Below are 14,009 nucleotides of genomic sequence, written 5' to 3' on the forward strand. Positions count from 1 at the left end.
AAATATATGATTACAAAATGTGGTCAAAGTTTTATTGTATTCATTTTTATAGAACAACATATTGGGACTATTTCTCTTGTTTCTCTCCCATGACCTTATTCTGTCTAAGATGCCATTAAACCAATTTCCAGGGCCAGCAAGGCAGCCCACTTGGTAAAGTGACTTATATGAAAGAGAAGGTGTGAAATGACTCACACAAGTGTCCTCTGACCTCCACATCTGAGTTATAGTATGTGTTCGGGGGTTGGGAGAACATGTACACACTGAAGGAAGGGAAGGAAGGAAGGAAGGAAGGAAGGAAGGAAGGAAGGAAGGGAGGGAGGGAGGGAAGGAGGGAGGGAGGAAGGAAGGAAGGAAGGAAGGAAGGAAGGAAGGGAGGGAGGGAGGGAAGGAGGGAGGGAGGAAGGAAGGAAGGAAGGAAGGAAGGAAGGAAGGAAGGAAGGAAGGAAAGAAGGAATGAAGGAAATTTCCGAACTTTCAGAAAAGCACGGTGAACTTAGTGAATGGTATATTACACCCTGTTAGACACACCACTCAGATTCTATATTTATTGACGGCAGAGAGTCCAGCCACGCTGCACTGAGGTGGGTGGGTGCAGGGCACTCCTGCATGCATCATGACCTTCAGGCAGTAGAGGGCCTCTACTAGTTTCCTGGAGGCGAACAAGAGGATGTCTGGCAGCACTAGCAGGATAAGTGCACAAAGGAATTGCCTACGATGAACAGCCAAGGCCCATGGGCAGGACTCTACACTTCTCACCATGGTTCTTCAAAGCCTCTTCTATGGTTCCTGTAGAACTCTGACCTTCTTAAGCAGTGTCAAATGACAGATTATTTGATTCTTGCAGCAATGAGCATGAGGTCAGTTAGTATTCTGCTGAAATTTCTTGCACTGCAAGAATATTAATTTTGTTCCAGAAACTGGTTTGGATTGGAATTTTCACCCGGAACTGGCATACTCTGAACATCTAATCTCCTTTCTACTTGACATGACGGTCCCATAGGACAGCACACATTCTTACCACAAAAACACACTGTGAAAATTCAGAAGTTTGGAAGAAAACACTATATTCAAATTCTATCTGAAATTGTCTCTGCTTGTGGTCTAGGTCATACCCAAGCATCTGCAAAGGACACATCAAAAAGACCAGCTGGCTCTCCTTGAGTTCAGTCCCCACCAAGCAAAGCTCGGAAGCTGCAGGAAGACCCCAGCTGCCATGAGGCAATGGGAATTAGTTTATCCTACAGAGCGGCAAGTGCTTCTCAGCCTTTATGTTCCCATCACAGCTCCTCTTCCTAAGGGTGGATGAAGAGAAGAGGTTGGAGCTTCTGCTTAAGACTCTAGGTCGTAATCCTGAATGGTCAGTATACTCCGCAAATGGTGTTGTCCCAGCATTATTTCATTTGAGCACTAACAGCTTTGTGAACTAAAGCTGAAAGCCACTCATCCCCATGTTTAAGAGGCTCAGTTAGATAAAGAAACCTCCATCTTCTAAGCTCTAATTCACGATTCCTTCCACTGCATTTCTACCTTCAGGGAGCAAAGAGAAATTGGTTCTAAATAAAATGCTGAACAAAGTAACAGGCAACAGCTTGATCAAGGACCACTGATTGACAGGTTTCCTGTCATACAGTATGCCTTCTATATAATATGCTCCTTCAAGGAATTTGAGTCCAGTCTTCATTTCCTGTGGAACTCCCTCCTAATTGAAAGCCAGCCTGACAAAATCATTGAAGAGAGCAGAGCGCTTATGTCAAGGTCCCTCTCCTCTCATTGTGTTAAATGGAATAACGGAATGGCTCACCCGAGCCACTTTACAGGAAGAAATGGGGCATGGCCTGTGAATCAGTGGCGTGTCGTTTACCCACACCTGTTCCTGGCTCTCTGAAGACTGTCTTCATGGCTTTGGAGCTACAGAAGCACTTCAACAATCAATTTTTAGCCATAAAAGTAAAACAGCAACAAAAAAAAAATCTCTTCGTGGACGTGAAGTCAATGAGTTTAGTGCACGTGGAGAGACTTTCCTTTCGCATGTGTTCAGGTGGAAGGAAAGGACTCAGTCTCACAGTCTCCTCGTGCTTGCTCCTCTTGTTCCAGTCTGTGAGGGTGAGGTCCTGAAGACTTTCCTTGGCCAGTGTGGTCCCCTCATCTAAACGTCTACAGATTCCTGCAGAAGGCCTTTACAGAGACCCACAGATATGGCTATGTTTGTGCCAGGTAAATTTGGTGTCAGTCTCCTTTAATAATGTATATACCTCAATGATAGTAGGACATCTTATTTTATGTATTTAATTGGCTTTTGAAAGTTTAAAAGTCCACAATGGGCATGATGGTGCCTGGATGAAGGCACAAAGGTCATCCTTGGTTAAGTAATGAGTTGGAGGCTAGTCTGGGCCGTATGAGACATTGTCTCAAAAAAATAACAAAACAAGAACAAAAAATTAAAGTAGTTTTTAAAAGCTGATACTTCATTTACTCTCTGGAACTTAGAAATTACCCCTTCCAGCAAACAATAAAACACAATCTCAGTGTTCTGTTGCTCTGAAGAGACATCATGGCCAAAGCAGCTCTTTCAAAAGAAAGCATTTAGCTTTGGGCTTGTTTGCAGTTTCAGAGTCCACCGTCATAGTGTCAGGAAGCAAACAGGCATGACCGGAGCAGACAGCAGCAGTAGCTGAGAGCTTTGCATCTTGATCCCCAGGCAGCAGCCACAGAGAGCCTGCATGGGGTGGGCTTTCTGAAATCTCAAAGGCCACCCTTAGAGACACACTTCCTCCAACAAGACCACACCTACTCCAACAAGGTCACACTTCCTAATCTTAATCCTCTCAAGCAGTGCCACACCCTGGTGACTGAGCATTCAAATATATGAGCCTGTTCTTATTCAAACCTCTGCAGATGGAGAGAAAGGCACATCTCTGAAAATGTAGATGCCGTTTATCTTCCTTGATTTTAATTCAGCAAGGCCCTGAGACTCTCAGGCCTGTCTAATTATCCAACAATGAAATTCCAGGAATGCAGCAGTCTCTTCCACAGCACTGAATGCAACACATCAACAGAAGCAGTTGCCATCATGTTTTTCTTTTAAGAGCAAACATAAACACCTACCAACGCTCATTCTTTCTTTGTCTGTACTTCCTATAGCAACCTTCCATCAGGCCATTTCTCACCTTGACATCTCAGATCACATGAGAAATCAAGACAAAATTAAAATTTCGTGGGATGAGTGGGTCACCTTGCCCCAGGTGGTCCTGGGATCTGCCTACTTGATGTGAAATGAGTCCGCTGGTTATGCTGAGCTTCACTCATTCCTCTTCCAGTTATACTGAGCTTCACTCATTCCTCTGCTGGTTATGCTGAGGTTCACTCATTCCTCTTTCCTCCTGGCTGCCACCACCAGTCATCTCTTTTCAACACAGTCTACATCCTTAACCACAGCCTATGCAGCCGTTTGTAAGTGGTCTTCAGTTAGCCCTCCTGAGGCATACAGAGTTAGAGAGAGTGAAAAAAAACACCTCTGCAGACCACCCTGCCAATCCCTATCCTGTTTTGAAATAATGACAACAGAAGCCTTTCAAGTATAAGCAGTTTTCTAAGGTTTCACAGGTTGCTTTGACAAACAGCCATCTCTGACTCAGTGTGACACTCTTCACTCACATGTCACTGCTTCAGTCACTGGACTCTGCTGATGAACTGTGAGGAAAGAAGTATCTAAAGAGACTTCATTCAAGATGGTGAGACCTAGAGACCCACCTCCTGGACTGTCCTTCCCTCCTGCCACTGGCACAACTGTCGGACTGCAGGGTATCCACACACATGTTAAGGCATAAACATATAGCACCAAGAAAGGAATACATGGACAGGACTAACGTATCATTTCTCCAAACATGTGATGTACACATAGTCAATAAGCTGGTGTACATGCACTCAGCACCAGTCATTATTAGGGAAATACTGACCAAAACTGTAACAAGATGCCACCTGATACTTCCATTGAAATAACAATTGGAAAATTTCTGAAGGAAAGAAATACTTTGTCCCACCAATGGTAGTCATATTGAAATGGCTATTTACTGTGGAAAAATCGTGTGGCAGTTCCTCAAAAAAGTGAAACAGAGTTATGCAGTCAGGCCATTCTGTTTGTATGTGCATACCCACAACACTAGGAAAAGTCTTTTGAAGGGAGATCAGTGCGTCCATGTTCACCACACATTATCCACAACAGCAAAGCATGCAAACAACCAAAAGAATAACTGAAACATGGTATATTGCAAATGAAATATAATCAACTTTTAGAGCAAGAGAAGGGAATTCTGGAATATAGTACATACTGCTGAACATTGAGGATATGATATTCTCTTTTACATTAATATTTGGCTGGTCACATGAGTACCATAGCATGAACACAAACACACACACACACACACACACACACACACACACACACACACACACACACATATATATATATATATATATATATATATATATATATATATATATATATATAGAGAGAGAGAGAGAGAGAGAGAGAGAGAGAGAGAGGTGGAGAGAAAGAAAGGTCATATGGATCCTGAAGATCAAACCAGGTCACCAGACTTGGTATCAAAATCTTCACTATCTAGTCAACCACAAGGACATGACCTTAGGTAAGATAAACCAATTGCAATAGAAAAATATTGAATAATTTTACTCATATGAGGTACATAAAACAGTCAAAACATTAGAGACAAAAAGCAGAATAATGGCCGGGCGGTGGTGGCGCATGCCTTTAATCCCAGCACTCGGGAGGCAGAGCCAGGCAGATCTCTATGAGTTCGAGGCCAGCCTGGACTACCAAGTGAGTTCCAGGAAAGGCGCAAAGCTACATAGAGAAACCCTGTCTCTAAAAACCAAAAAAAAAAAAAAAAGCAGAATAATGATTGTTTGGGGCAGATGGAAGGAGTATGAAGGCTTTTGTGGTGCATGGCTGTCATCCCTGCTCTCAGGAAGCTGAGGCAGGAGGATCATGAGTTTAAGGCTCTTCGGGGCTTTATATCAAACATATAGTGAGACAGAGGGAAGGAAAAGAGAAGAGAAAGAAAGAAAGAAAAGAAATAAGGTTATGGGATCTCAATGAAAACAACATGGAAAGACTTCTGGGGATGGGTGGTGCTGGCAATGGCTGCACATTAGGAGTACATTTAATACATGATCAGTGAACAACACACTTGAAGATGGCTACAATGGTAATACTTTTGTGTATTTTTTATGTAGAATTTTATTTTTTAACATAACACAAATTGCTAATTGATTTTGTAATTTTAACATTGTTGTGGATTTTTCATTGTGTGTGTTATAATTTATAGTAAACAAGTGAAATCTATCATCAGTCTCCACAACTTCTCATTGGCTGTTCTAATTAGACAGAAGTTCATTGAGATGTACAAACTTTGAGTCTGGCTAATCTTGCACAGTGTGTTTTTTGTTTGTTTGTTTGTTTTGCAGGTTATTTAAAATGAAGATTTAATTTACAATTTTAAATACATTTTTATTAATTAAAAAAATTAATTGGAAAAAAGAGATTCCTTGTTAACAACTGGAGACCACATAAATGCACATTGTTTGTGTGCCTGCACTGCTTGGGGAGTCCACGTAGCCTGATTTATGAACTCCTGCGCTTAAGACGGGACTATTTCACAACTCCAGCTTTTCATCATCTAGAAAGTTCTAGGAATAGGAATTTACAGCATTGTCTAATGAATGCTCATATATAGTCACTGATTAACTTTAGTGTCAACTTCTGAAAGAAACATCATAAAAACACAGAGCTGCAGTTAATGCCTTTGGTTGAGATGGGAAACTTCAGCCAGAATAAACGTCATGTGGTGAATAAAAGCTTCCTCAAAATTGTGCAGAGTGGGAAAGCAAGAAGTGTCAGCAAGCCATGAGAAATGTCAGGCATTTGGAAAAAAAAAATGAACTATATGCTTCTGTAAGTGGACACGGTTCTGAAAATTAATACAGGGATGGAAAAATACGTGTTGTAGGAGTTGGTCAGAGAAGCAGTCATGTGATACACAAATCCCAAGACACAAATCCCTCTCTAGCATCTGACAGATAGAAAGAACCGAAAGGTGCAATCAATACGGGTTTTCACTCATCAAAATTCTACTTCCTCTTAGTAGGAAAAAGAAATTCAGGGAGGAAAGAGAACTTCTGAAAGATGACAAACAAACACACTGGAAAGTCTAGTTTCCTCTCAAGGTGCGTTCCTGCTTCCTACCCAGTCAGGCTCACCTCTTATCTATACACACTCTAGAGACATCAGTGGGTACGTCTCACTGTCTCTTGGGTGTCATGCCCCATTTTGGAACCTGCGAGGAGTCAGAGGTAGAGACTTAGGGCAGTGATGAAATCGTGAAAGCTCCAGCCCACTGTACTCTATAGGAAAGGTAGGTGGACACCTCCTTATGAGGAAGGTGAGAGGCCTGGAGGTCAGTAAGTTCCTAGAGGCCACACACTTGGGAAGTAGCAGAGTTAAAGATCACAGATAAGTCATCTGACTCCAAAGTTCCTGATTGGGCCCGTTGAAAAATAAACTGTTATTTTTGCAGTTTCTTGACAGTCTATAAACTGCCAACAATGAACTGGGGGTACTTGGGAACCAACCAGCAAAACTTAGTGTGATTTCCCTAATCTCCTCTTGACTGCAGGAATTGTCTAAGCATTTAATCCTCTTCATGCTGAGCATTAATCTTCAGCAAGTGGGTGCCTCCTGGAAATTCTGAGGGATAAACCCAAGTGGGTTTTACAGGCAAAGGCTGTATTTTAATTGAACTCTGGATTAGCAGAAGAGTGGGCGAGTACGATTGGGGCTACGTAAAATCCCCTTCCAATTGGCTTCCTTCAACATCACTGAGCCCGACTGAGTGATGCATTCAAAATCACAAGCATGCGGCTGAGTTTGCTCCTGTTTATAGGTGATCCTTTTCTGTAGTTTTAGAGGGGGTCTGATTTAAGTAGCTCAAACAGATCACTAAGACTTAGAAGATCTGTTTGCTTTATTTGCTGATGCTATAGGGAACTGTCCCTTTTTGACATGCTTGTCTGAAATCTCAAATCTTAGACCATTGTCTCAGCTGATGTGCCGACAAGGAAATCTCTCTGGTGAGGGCTCCCATGTCTGATGACTCAGATAACATGGGCCTTTACAAACCAGGAGGGTGTAAGAATGATGCTATTTGCTATCGTGCCTTCAGGTTCCATGTGGATTTAAATATCTCAAAAGAGTCAGCTGCTTCTCTTTGTGAAAGCGTCTCTGGCTATGGTCATGTTTGCTTTATTCTTTAGGTTGTGCAGTAGAAAACAAGCCATAGCTTATTATGGAAGAAGCAGTCCATGGTGGCACCAATCTGTAACTCCACAACTGGGAATGAGGAGGGAAGGGCAGATGGATCCCTAGGGCTTGCTGGCCATCTAGTTCAGCCAGTCAGTAAGCTCCAAGTCCAGTGACAGATCCTGTCCCCCAAAACAATGTGGACATGGATAGAGCAGGACATCTGACATTGATCTTCGGCCTCCTAATATATGTGTGTGTGTGTGTACACACATACACACACTCATACACCACACCACACACACATGCATATACACTCATATATCATGCCACACACATGCACACACACTCACATACCACACCATATGCACACACACTCACACATCACACCACATGCACACACACACAGAGACATACATAACATACATAACACATACACTCACATACTACACACCACACACATACATACCACAACATATAGACACAAACACACACAGACACAGACACACACACACACACACACACACACACACACATAAATACACACAGACATGCACACACATCCACAGACACTCACACACTTACATACTACATCACACACAGAGACACACAGACAGACAGACACACACCTCTAATTACATTTCTGAAAAGTTAAAAAGCAAAGACTGTTAAGGTCCAGAATTCCCATATTCCGATTTCGTAGTCTCCTCATCTCAGTTAAAGGGGTTCCTCTTGAGTCTTTCAGGTCCCTTGTTATAGCTTCCTACAGAACTCTCTGAAAACGTGTTTTGGAGACACCACTGGTACAATTGACTCTGCTTCCTCATTTCAGAGGCCCCAGAGAGCAATACCCACACCCACACAAGTCCCCATCTGGCCTTGCCCTGCTCTAGCTTGCTCCTTCTTAACTTTGAATGACATTCCCCTCCTGTCTCTCTTCCTCTTTCATCCCAGGGGAAAGGAAAGGAGAAAGACTTTGGACACAGGAATACAATGTTGCCTCATTATCAGCTTCAAGGCAGTCAGTGACTTCGATAGATGGAAGCCACTCTTCAGAAGGAACCCACAAATGGAGCTGTCTGTGTGCTGGTGTGACTTTCAGTAAGAAAAGAAAAAACCGGAAGATTCTCTTTCCCCATTTGGGATTCATCCCTCTACCAGGAAGAAATGCTATCGGCGACTCTGAAGTGCCTATCCTGTTTGGCCTTGGTGTTTCTGAACATTAAGTCCTTTTATTTCTAAGCAGCCCATTTTACACCATGCTCTACTGAGAAAACTTTGGTAGCACTATCCTTGGGTACTATGCTTGGTTTAAAGGACATTTGGTTTTGAGACATTGTTTCTAGGAGGAAAATGAGGTTACTCACAGAAATTTACGGTATCAATTTTTCTGCTTCGGCAACCATTGCAGCCAACTTTGATAAATAACTTCTGACATGGAAACTGTCACTTTCAACTCTCCCTTCTCAGTAAAAGGTAAAAAATAGTGTTGGAAATAACTATACCTCCCAGCTCTATATCTAGATGGTTCATTATTTAAATGATTCCCTTTACTGTAAAAATGTAGAATGAATACTAAAGAAAATTGAGTAACTCAGAGGAGTAGGCAGAGAACAGAATATTTTGTCCTAGGGTGCAAGAAAAAAAGGCAGTTAATATTTTAATGCTTTTGTTTGTGATTTCTTGCATTTTTATGCTCATAATGTATTTCCTTGGATTGAAACTAGGTCAATTATTCATATTAAGTTATTCATTTAATGTAATTCTAAATTGCAGTTCCTTATTAGGAGTCAATTCTAACATAAATCCCAGTGGATTTCTTTTAGAGCTTGATTAATTCACTCTGCATTCAGCTTAATGTGCAAATTGATGAGACTGCATAAGAACTTTACATTTTTTTCTAAGACAGAACAGGCATGTAAAACCACATTGAAAATGTTAAATGTATATGCTCTGATCTAACCACACAACATGGAAAAAGCGTGTTGTTTCTGTGTGTTATTTCTGTATTTCTTTGACTAGAATCTCCCAGAACAGTTAAAGTAAGAGGATGCTTGTTTTGGTCAGAGTTTAGTAGATCATGGTTGGGAGGGTGTGGAGGATCTAGTGCTTTACTGTATGGCCATTAGGAAACAGAGGGGACAGGGGATTTGGAAAGGAGCTAGGGCAAGACACAGTCCCCAAAACACACTCTGGATGACTTAAGATACCACCTTCTACCATCTCCCAGTGATGCTATTATACTGTGGATCTACTGTGATATTAATCCATTGGTTATGTCAAAGTCCCTCTTATTATACTATGGATCTACTATGAGATTAATCCATTAATGAGAGCAGAGCCCTCATGATCTGATTATCTCTGGAAATATTCTCAGACACATTCAGAGGCTACTTCACCAACTCCCAGATGATTCCTAATGCACAAAGTTAACAAAGTTCACCATCACAGTCTCCTTCCAATGTAACTATAAACTGAGCCACACATATAGAAGGGTGTTTTGGAGTAGTGTTTTGCTGCCCAATTCTACAAATAAAGTGTAAAATTCATTACAGCTTCTCAGTTCACAGAACATTAGCTGCCATCATCCTGGAATGGGAGGACTACCTTATGTACCTCTAATTCTATTTTGTCTTAATAATAAAAACCTGCAGCAGATATCAGGGTAAATGCTGAAAGATCAGAGAGACAAAGGAGCAAGCCACGGCCACCTCTTACCTTGCCAACTCCTCAGTCTGAAAGCTCCTGTTTCCTCCCACCTTATATTCCTTTCTCTGTCCAGCCATATCACTTCCTGTCTCCTCCTTCCTACTGCTGGGATTAAAGGCGTGAGCCTCCACCATCTTGCTCTGTTTCTCTTTTAGACTGGATCAATATCCTGTAGCCCGGGATAGCCTTGAACTCCTGAGCTTCCTGATTCCTCCTCCCAAGTGCTGAGATTAAAGGTGTGTGCCACCATGACCTGGTCTCTATGATTAACTAGTGGCTAGTTCCACCCTCTGATCTCCAGGCAAGCTTTATTTGTTAGAGCACAAGCAAAATATCACCTCAACTTTAGGACTTCCTGTGCTTCCTTCACAACCCAATTTTCATGTTTGCTTCAACTCACATACATCACAATTTTCTATTCTCTTTTTGTTATTGAAAATTCATACAATATATTCTGATCACTGTTTCCCCTTCTCCCAGATCCTTCCCACCTCCCAACCCATCCAGCTCTACAATTACTTTCTCTCTCTTTAGGAAATAAACAGGCGAATAAGAAAAAACAAAACAAAACAACAACAACAACAACAAAAAGCCAAATAAAAAAACCAAGAAACACATAGGCACGGATACACATAAAACACACACAAACACACACACACACCATAAAAACACAAAATCAGAAAACATAATATACAAGTAGAAGACCTATAAGATTAAAAAAGGCCAAACAACACAATATGAGACAAAAATCAACAAAAATGTTATGAGTTCATTTGATGTTAGCTATCTACTATTGGGCATGGGCCCTATCCTTTAGGTGTGGTTTATATACCCAATAGGAATCCATTCAAGAAAAAACCTAATTTTTCCTTTGCAAGCATTTGTCTATTGGAGATAACTTCTTGGTTAGGGATGAGAGCATGTGTCCATTTCTCTTTCTCAGCACTGAGGCCCTGACTGGTTTGAATCAGCACAGGCTCTGTGCAAGCTGCCACAGTCTTTGTGAGTTCATATGTGTGTTCACAGTCCTGTTATGTCTGGATAATACTTTTTCCTTGGTGTCCTCCATCTGTTCTGGCTCTTATAATCTTTCTGCCTCCTTTTCCACATAACTCCCTGAGCCATAAGTGGAGAGCTTTGATGGAGACCTCCTACTTAGGACTGAGTGTTCCAAATTCTCTCACTCTGCACATTGTCGAGTTGTGGGTATCTACATTGGTTCCCATCTACAGTAAGGGGAAGCTTCTGTTCATGACTGAGTGAAATTAATCTATGGGTAGGGCAGAATGTTGTTAGAAGTTGTTTTATTGCTACATCACTTTAGCAGAAAAGTAGTATTTTGTTTTCTCCTAGGCCCATGGCCTATCTGGTCTTAGAGTCTTGGCAACCTGAGCAGTGTCAGATATGAGTTCCATTTCATGAAGTGGGCCTTAAATCCAATTAGAGAATGGTTGGTTACACCCATGTTTGCGTCTCTGTTGTACTAGCGTATCATGAAAGCAAGTCATTATTGTAGACTGTAGAGTGTAGGTGGAGTTTCTCTGTGTCCTACACAGAGACTTATTATTAATTATAAATGCTTGGCTGATAACTTAGACTTGTTTTTAACTAGATCTTATAGCTTAAATTAACCCATTTCTATTAATCTATGTTCTGGCCTGAGGCTGGTTTACCTCATCTGCAAACTTCCCATGTTACTTCTTCCACATCTGGCTCATGAATCCTAAGATTCTACCCTTCTTCTTCCCAGTGTCTTCATAGTCTGGCTCTCCCATCCAGTCTCTTCCTGCCCAGCTATAGACCAGACAGCTCTTTATTTACCAATGAGAGCAATACATATTTACAGCATACAAAGATTGTTCCACAGCATTTCCCCATTTTTGTCTAATTAAAAAGGAAGGTTTTAACTTTAAAATTGTAAAATTATATACAACAAAAACAGTTATCAAGTAAGAATTACAGTTACAATATTCAGTCCATTTGTAATTGGCAAATTTAGAGAAAATACTCTATTATTTCTTATCTTTGTGAGTCTAAAGTTTTATACCTAATTTACCTTTTATTGTAACTAAGGAAAACTTTAACTCTCATTATTTAGTCTTTAATTCCATCAAAGACACCAGAAGAGTGTAATGCTACCTAACAACAGGGACATCTGGCTGCCTGGTTCTTTTGCAATGTTGGGGCATCCAACTCTGGTCTACAGGCCTAGTATATCTGACAGACATCTTTGAGAAGCAGGGAATTTTGAAGGACTATCTTACCTTGTCTTGGCAAAGTTTGGCAGTTGCTATCTTTTGTGTCCTGCTGGTCCAATTTGGACAGTATACTGTCAGCAATTGAGGCAAAGATAGTTTTTTGGCAAAATGGTTAGTTGTTGGCATAAAGAAATCATACCCCATATTTGGTTCTTAGATGCACATCATCTTCTTTTGAAGTAAATTGGTGCTGTCAGGAGCTGATGTGTCTCACTCTTATGGAAAAGCCTTAGGTTATTAAACATATTAAATGCCATATTTTGTAGGTCTTTGAAGTGTTTGAAAACTATCTGTCTATCTATCTATCTATCTATCTATCTATCTATCTATCTATCTATCTAAATATAGCTGTTTAGCCTTGAAGATATACTGAATATGACTACAAGTTCGATTATTATAGATGACTATTAACCTGTATTTAATTATGCATTACATTTTTAAATAAGCTGCATAATCACAATACCCCAACCAAGAGTAGAAACATACATACAGTTTAACAAAATTATCTTTAAATTTGTATCAATACAGCAAAATATATACCAAAGTAAAATACTTTGAGACAAATAGTTGCTTTTTGGATTAAAGGAGATTAAATAATCTACCTTTTTATCTCATCATTTCTACATTGTATCTCCATTTTTTCCTTTAGAAAGAGATCTTTGAATTTAACTCCTTTGTTTAGCTTTTTTTCCTGACTATGACTAATAACAACTTGTACCCAACCCCCTTTAAATCATGACAAACATTCATAACCAATCTTCTGGGAATGTGGGCATTGTTTTTTCTAGCCTGCTTCCTGTTGTCTGGAGGCATTGAAATCTTTGGGAGAACCTTGAGAAAATAAGGAAAATGGTTAAGTCTTGTCTGGAGTATTCTGTGAGGCTGGATCATCTCAGACAGCAGCCTTGAAGCTGTTCTGGATGCTGGATAACCTGAGCCATCCATTTTCATTGGTGTCTAGTCTTCTTATTCTGAAAACATATAAATTTTTAAAGGTAACATACATGTCTGTATTAATACAAGTATAGATTGTGTGTTTTACACAAGTTAGCCAAAGATGATTTTTTGTTTTATGTTTGAGCAGGTAAAAATTACATTACATGATTTCTAGTTTTTCTAGGTTTATTTCTTTATGTCTGTAGCCAGGATTTTCAGGGGGGTTTTCCTCAATCAAACCTGATCCATATAAACATAGAATGAATCCATAGTCTCTCATTTCCTGTGGAAATAAAAGCATAACCTCTTCCCCAAAGCAACATACCTTTTGACTTCCATTTTGAAGTCGACATTTTTTAAATATATAGGTTAAGCCGGGCGGTGGTGGCGCACGCCTTTAATCCCAGCACTCGGGAGGCAGAGCCAGGCGGATCTCTGTGAGTTCGAGGCCAGCCTGGGCTACCAAGTGAGTCCCAGGAAAGGCGCAAAGCTACGCAGAGAAACCCTGTCTCGAAAAACCAAAAAAAAAAAAAAAATAAAAAAATAAATAAATATATAGGTTGGTTTAATCCAGCAGTTTAATTAATCCAATGTGTCTTAGCAACTGCCATTTCCTCATTCACAATCAGAAAATCTAAAGATAACACAATAACATACAGAATTCAGACTTTCTGTGTATTTCCCATCTTTACATGGCTTATTATATTTTTTCATTTTATTTTACTTTACTACTTTTTTAAGGACTTTACTATTTTTAAGTTTTTTTTTATTCTATGACTGTTTCTACC

The 14,009-nt window shown here is 40.4% G+C and overlaps 1 long non-coding RNA gene across 1 annotated transcript in view; it reads right to left on the reverse strand.

Moving 5' to 3' along the window:
* LOC128120751 (uncharacterized) overlaps positions 1-14,009 on the reverse strand; it is a 98,071-nt gene that overhangs the window by 34,024 nt on the left and 50,038 nt on the right. The window lies entirely within an intron of this gene.

Source organism: Peromyscus californicus, unplaced genomic scaffold, assembly GCF_007827085.1.
Source record: "Peromyscus californicus insignis strain IS unplaced genomic scaffold, ASM782708v3 Scaffold_11__1_contigs__length_118956290, whole genome shotgun sequence".
Classification (NCBI taxonomy): domain Eukaryota; kingdom Metazoa; phylum Chordata; class Mammalia; order Rodentia; family Cricetidae; genus Peromyscus; species Peromyscus californicus.